Source organism: Rattus norvegicus, chromosome X (genome assembly GCF_021556685.1).
Source record: "Rattus norvegicus strain SHRSP/BbbUtx chromosome X, alternate assembly SHRSP_T2T, whole genome shotgun sequence".
Lineage (NCBI taxonomy): Eukaryota > Metazoa > Chordata > Mammalia > Rodentia > Muridae > Rattus > Rattus norvegicus.
The window spans coordinates 133536355-133542814 of record NC_141554.1 but is presented as its reverse complement, the minus strand read 5'-3'; the positions used below and the strand labels follow the sequence as shown (position 1 = coordinate 133542814).

General features: G+C 36.5%; 1 pseudogene; it reads right to left on the bottom strand.

The window, feature by feature from the left end:
• Nucleotides 1-4206: 4206 nt before the first annotated feature.
• On the bottom strand, nucleotides 4207-4998 carry Gapdh-ps37 (Glyceraldehyde-3-phosphate dehydrogenase, pseudogene 37; annotated as a pseudogene).
• Between the last annotated feature and the right edge of the window lie 1462 nt (nucleotides 4999-6460).

Sequence of the window (6460 nt, the reverse complement as noted above, 5' to 3'; positions counted from 1 at the left end):
AGTTTTCACTCCCCCAACTTCTTTAAGACCCTTTCTATCTAACCTCCTATTGAAGACCTATCCTTCCTGATTTTCCTCAGACAACAATTAGGCACCGAAAGAATAATAATAAAATAATGTAAAATAAATGAAACAAACCTGAACAGGACAAAAAGAAAAGAATAAAAAGCAGGACAAAAAGAAAAGAATAAAAAGATTGAATGCTAAAGGAAAAGAAACACATAGAGATATTTCCACACACAGTGGAATCCCATAAAAACATAAAATGTGAAGCCATAATCAATAAGCAGAGTACTAGTAAAATGATAATAAAACTTCCTTGTCAAACACCGAGACAGGGAACTTTCAATGGTGACACTTCATTTTAGTTTAGCCATCTCCTTCAGGGCATCATACCTGCTCTGGAGAGTGAATTGTATCACCAGTGAGATTCAGGTGGAGAATAATTAAACCAATTGTATATCTGTGAATGGTTATCTACAGGAGATGGCTTCTGGGTTAGGTATGGAAGTTCGTGTCCATATTCTTGACTTTTTACTGAATACAACCTCTGGCTTAAATCTTTGCAGGCCCTGTGTGTGCTGCCACAGTATCTGTAAAGTCACGTGTGCTGTTCCAGATGTCTTTTGAAGGCCATGTTAGTGTTATCCTTCTCCTCTGGCTTTTAACAACTCTTATGCCTCCTCCTCCTCTTCCTCTTCCTCTTCCTCTTCCTCCTCCTCCTCCTCCTCCTCAGAATTCTCTGAATTCTGAAGGGAAGGCTTATATGGAAATATTCAAGTGTGGGCCACTATTTTTTTTCCAATCAATGACAGGAAAAAGCTTCTATGATATTTTCTGAGCAAGACACTGCTCTATAATTATTGCATAATATTACTAGAGGTACTATTCTTGCTACTATTCTTTAAGCATAACATTAGTATTTGTATAGATATTGTCTTCAATTTTTTTTAACTCTAAGTGTGTGGAGACCAACCAAAGGCCTTGGCAATAGCCTGAGCAGTTTGTGGCTTTTCAAAGGTTCCTTTTGGGCCACAAATTCCCCATAGCAGAATCTTTTTAGGTGACAATAAATGTCCAATTGGAGCTCTGTTCCTGGTGCTATTTGGCAATTTCATTTACATCATAACCATAAACTTATAAATTTTATAAAAAAACTGTATTATATATTTCCATAAGCCACTGAAATGGCCCTTAGTTTTAGATGTTTCTCCCAATATTCCCTCCTTTCCCTCCCTCTTCTCTCCTCCCTGTTTGATGCTCCCACACCAGTCAAAAGTAGTCCCTACACAACTGTATTACTCTCCCTAGGGAAAATATTGATGTTCCGCATAAAGGAATGAATTTAACTGCCAAACAATTTAGTTTTATGTATGCATTCAAGCTCAGACACACTATTATGTTTCTTAATTTATTGCCATGTTCACTGAATCCTGAGAATTTTAAACATGAGTTATATTTAAAAACGTGGGACATTCTTTTAGAGATGTGGGGAGGAAATAGTGGATATGGAACAGTTTGAGGGTAGAGCAGGAGCGAGATAAAGTCTAAACTGTAAAATTGATTGAAGAATAAATTAAAATAATAATAATAATAATAAAAATAACTGAATTGTATCATATAACAATAGTGCCAATTTAGTCACTGACAAAATGCCATTGCCTATATATTCATTGACGAAAAGGCTTTTATACTTCATTATCCAATTTAGGTCATCTTTGTTGTTTTATAAAACATTATGTCAAGTACAAAAATATTTGATGTGATAATACACTGACAATAAATGCCATCATAGTGTTTATATATACATGTGTGTCTATGTGTGTTTGTTAAACATAGATTATATGGTACTTTGAAATTTTAGGCACATAAAATCTATTAGTTACAAATTCACACAATACCTTTATCATATCACTAGATTGCTAACATTGGTAGCATTACATAAATTTCACTTAGATTTGCTGCCTTTCTCAAACAGATTGATTAGTTAGACAACCAACAAAATTTGGTCAAATATATGTGTGAGATATATATAAAAGTATGAGGGATGGTGATGGAAATAAAAACAAAAAAATGAAATAAAAATGAATGCACTATCGAATTTCATTTCTTTCTTTTCTAAATTCAGTTGAAAGACCAGAAGTGGTAATATGAGTAGATATGACCTCTATACAATAATTTGGGGGTTATTGCTGTTGGTCTTTAATATGTATACAAAAATTATGCAGGTATTATTCACCCCTCCATGAAGGTAGACATAACCTTGCCAGTTTTCTGCTGACTTTCTAAGTTGTATACATTGTTTTGTGACTGTTATACCTCTCCTTCGGGTACTGAACTTGAAGACTGTATTGTCCTTCAACATGACTGAGACTATTGGACAGTGATTGAATGTCATCTAATTCTTATTAATATGCATTGTGTCATTTGTCATCTCAGTTATCGCTGACACTTTGTCATTTATGTTACTGTAAGCCTTATATCAGCTCTTAGTTGCAAGTTCTTAAACCTATCTCTTGGATGCAAAGTCATCAAAAATACCTACAACCATCTACAAGAAAGAGGATTAATAAAAACGTAGGGTTTAAGATTGTTTCACTCATTGATACTTTAAGGCAAGAAGAGAACTATAATATTTGTGACATAATTGTGATATACTTCTACTTTTTCTACATTATTGGATTGAATAAATGTGTATTGATTACCAAAAGAATAGATTAATTTTGATTCTTAAAATTACTAAATATAATATTGGAATATTCTATAAAGTTAGAATAGTGAAACTGAGATTAATATTTGTCAAAGGATATAATTTTTAAATTTTGATAACTAAAAATAGTTTAGAGTCCTGCATCTTGCAATTGTTTCCCTCTCTATATAAAGTAAGATTTCTCATTCAAAGCATTCCTTTGATAGTCTTACTAGTTGTTTAAAATGACTAAACAAAGCTGTACATCTTTTCAACATGATTTAGTCTTCTGGAGAACACTGATTTCTTCATTTATCTGCCCTATAGCGTGTGATTGCCTGTTTAAGGGGAGGTTGACCTAATTCCAACTGCCAGATGGTGGAAATTTAGTTTAATTCTTTCACTGTGATTGTAGTGTTCTTACTAGTGATTGGAATAAGAATATGACCAATGAAATTTTACTTAAACTCTCTAAATAACTTCATGGAATATTTTTTTAAGTCAAAGAAATAAATGTCATAAAAGTTAATCATTTTTCTTTGAATATTTCTATGTGATAAATGATAATGACAAACCCATTAAACCATTCTTCCTCTTTGATTAAAGATGAAAATAACATAGAAAGAAGTAAAAATAGAATCCCTACATATTATTCTTGAAAGACCATTTCAGTTTTTAATCTTATTATATGTTATCACATACCTAGAGCCTACTGACACAGAATAACAAAATTTCCAGCCTAGAATAATTTGTGCAATAATAAGTAATCATTGTTTCAAATATTATTTTGAAAATTGCTCAATATAAACAAGTAGACCCTTAAAAAATGTAGTATCATTCTATGGACTCTGATCCTAGAATGAACAAAAGGAGTACACAATCTGATAATAAACATCCATCACTCTGTTTTTTTCTTTGTTATGGATTTCCTAAAACTACTTTACTTAGTTGTTTTGTAAGGTTTTTTTTGTTTTTGTTTTTGTTTTGGTGTTTTTTGGTTTTTGTTTTGTCACTACAGAAAGATCTGTAATAATCTACAAATAATTTACCAATGTACTTAATTGTCCTGAATATTTTATTTGGGAATGGGAAATGTATTTTTTGTGGCTGCAGTGAACTTTATTGATAGTATTCAAGAGAGTAGGGAGGGCCCCCCCAGACGCCCCTTCTGTTATTATGGGAGTCTGGAATGGAAATTGTGAGGGAGATGCTCAGTGTTGGGGGCCAAATTGGGATGGGGAATTAGCAAATTAGGGCCACTCTCTTGCTCTCAATATCCTTGCTGGGCTGGGGTGGGTGGTCCAGGATTTCTTAGTTCTTGAAGGCCATGTAGGCCATGAGGTCCACCAACCTATTGCTTATTCATTGCCATACCAGGAAAGGAGTTTTATAAAGTTGTCATTGAGAGCAATGCCAGGCCCAGCAACAAAGGTGGAAGAGTGGGAGTTAATGTTGAAATCCCATGAGACAACCTGGTCCTCAGTGTAACCCAGGGTGCTGTTTAGTGGGCCCTCAGATTACTGTTTCACCACTTTCTTGATGTCATCATACTTGGCAGGTTTCTCCAGGAGGCATGTCAGTTTCACAATGGATGCATTGAGGGTAGGAACACAGAAGAGCATGCCAGTGAGCTTCCCAGTCAGCTCTGGGATGACCTGACCCACAGCAATGGCAACACCAGTGGATGCAGAGATGATGTTCTGGGTAGCCCCATGGTCATCACACCACAGCTTTCCAGAGGGGCCATCTGCAATCTTCTGAGTAACAGTGATGACTTGGACTGTGGTCATGTGCCCTCCCAGGATGCCAAAGTTGTCATGGATGAACTTGTCCAGGGGGGCTAAGCAGTTGGTGGTGTAGGATGCACTGCTGACAATCTTGAGCAAGTGGTCATATTTCTCATGGTTCACACCCATCACAAACAAGGGGGCATCAGCCGAATGGTCAAAGATGATGCCCCTTTTGGACCTACCCTTCAAGTGAGCCCTAGCCTTCTCCATGCTGATGGAGATGCCAGTAGACTCCATGGCATACTCAGCACCAGCATCACCCCATTTGATGTTAGAGGGTTCTCACTCATAGAAGATGGTGATAGGCTTCCTGTTGATAACAAGTGTCCCATTCTAAGCCTTGAATGTGCCATTAAGTTTGCCATGGGTAGAGCCATACTAGTACATGTAGACTATGTAGTTGAGGTCAATGAAGGGGTCATTGATGGCTACAATCTCTACTTTGACACATGCAGAGAAGGCAGCCCTGGTAACCAGGTATCCAATATGGCTAAATCCATTTACATCGACCTTCACCATCTTGTCTATATGAGGAGGCTGGCATTACATGAGAAGATGCAGCTTTCTCTGGAACAGGGAGAACCAAATGGATATGCATTTTAAAACTAGTGTGTCATAAATTTCAATATGAAAACAATCCTGTTAGTATTACCTACTTTAAGAAAAAAATATCAATTTCAAAGTTCAAAAAAAGTTTATCCTGATAAAATTTTTTGTTTCCATATTACTTCTATGAGGGGGTAGCATTATTGATCCTTTATGTAGATTATAGTCCCAGTGGAATCATGAACTTTAATGAGAGTTCTGATATTGATTCACCATGAGATGCAGAGGGAATCAATTTTATAATTAACACATTTCTAAATGAAAGAAAGCAAAGTTTCAGTTTTCAGTTCAGTATCTTTAATACTAAACACATTTCAGAGGCTGTCTACTTGTCCATTTTCATTGATATTCTGAAACAAGGTGTTATACAGACTATCTATGACTGGGCTAATGAATTGTTTTTCATAATCATTTACCAGACATTCTCTATACTCATAAAAATGCTATAAAATGATAATAGTTTTGGTAAGAATAAACCACAAACTAATGAAATTATTACCACTCAACAGCTTATAATTCTCTAAGAGTTTAAGAAATTCCTATATTTTTCCATTCTGTAAAGATTCAGAAACTGAATAATATTGTACTAAAATGAAACAATTTTCTTCATTTTTATTAGATATTGTTTTATATTTAAAGTTTATTACCTTTCCTGGTTTCCAGTCCATAAGTCCCCATCACACCCCTTCTTTTAAAGGGCGTTCTCCTCCATGAACAACCCCCTTCCCGACTACCTTCCCTCATAATCCGGTACACTGGGGGATCCATCCTTGGCAGAACCAAGGGCCTCTCAACCAATTGGTGCCCAACAAGGCCATCCTCTGCTTCGCATGCAGCTGCAGCCATGGTTCCCTCCATCTGTACTCTTCAGGTGGTTGATTAGTCTCTGGGAGCTCTGGTTGGTTGCTATTGTTGTTCTTATGGGGTTGCAACCCCCCTTCAGCTCCTTTAATCCTTTCTCTAACTCCTCCAACAAGGGACCACATTCTCAGTTCAATGGTTTGCTGTGAGCATTCGCCTTTGAATTTGTTATGCTCAGACTGATCCTCTGAGGAGACAGCTATATTAGGCTCCTGTCAGCATGCACTTAATGGCTTAATCAATTTTGTCTAGATTTGGTGCTTGTATATGTATGGGCTGGATACCCAGGTTGTGCAGGCTCTGAATGGCCATTCCTTCAGTCTCTGCTCCAAACTTTCTCTCCATATCCCCTATTATGAATATTTTTGTTTCCCCTATTAAAGAGAACTGAAGACCCAAATCCCATGGGGAAGAAAGCTGAACACCCAGGAGTGCAGATATCCTGAGACCACAGGACAGACTGCCACTTCTGCACAGCTCTTTTCACATCCTCAGTCCAAGGGGAAATTGCACC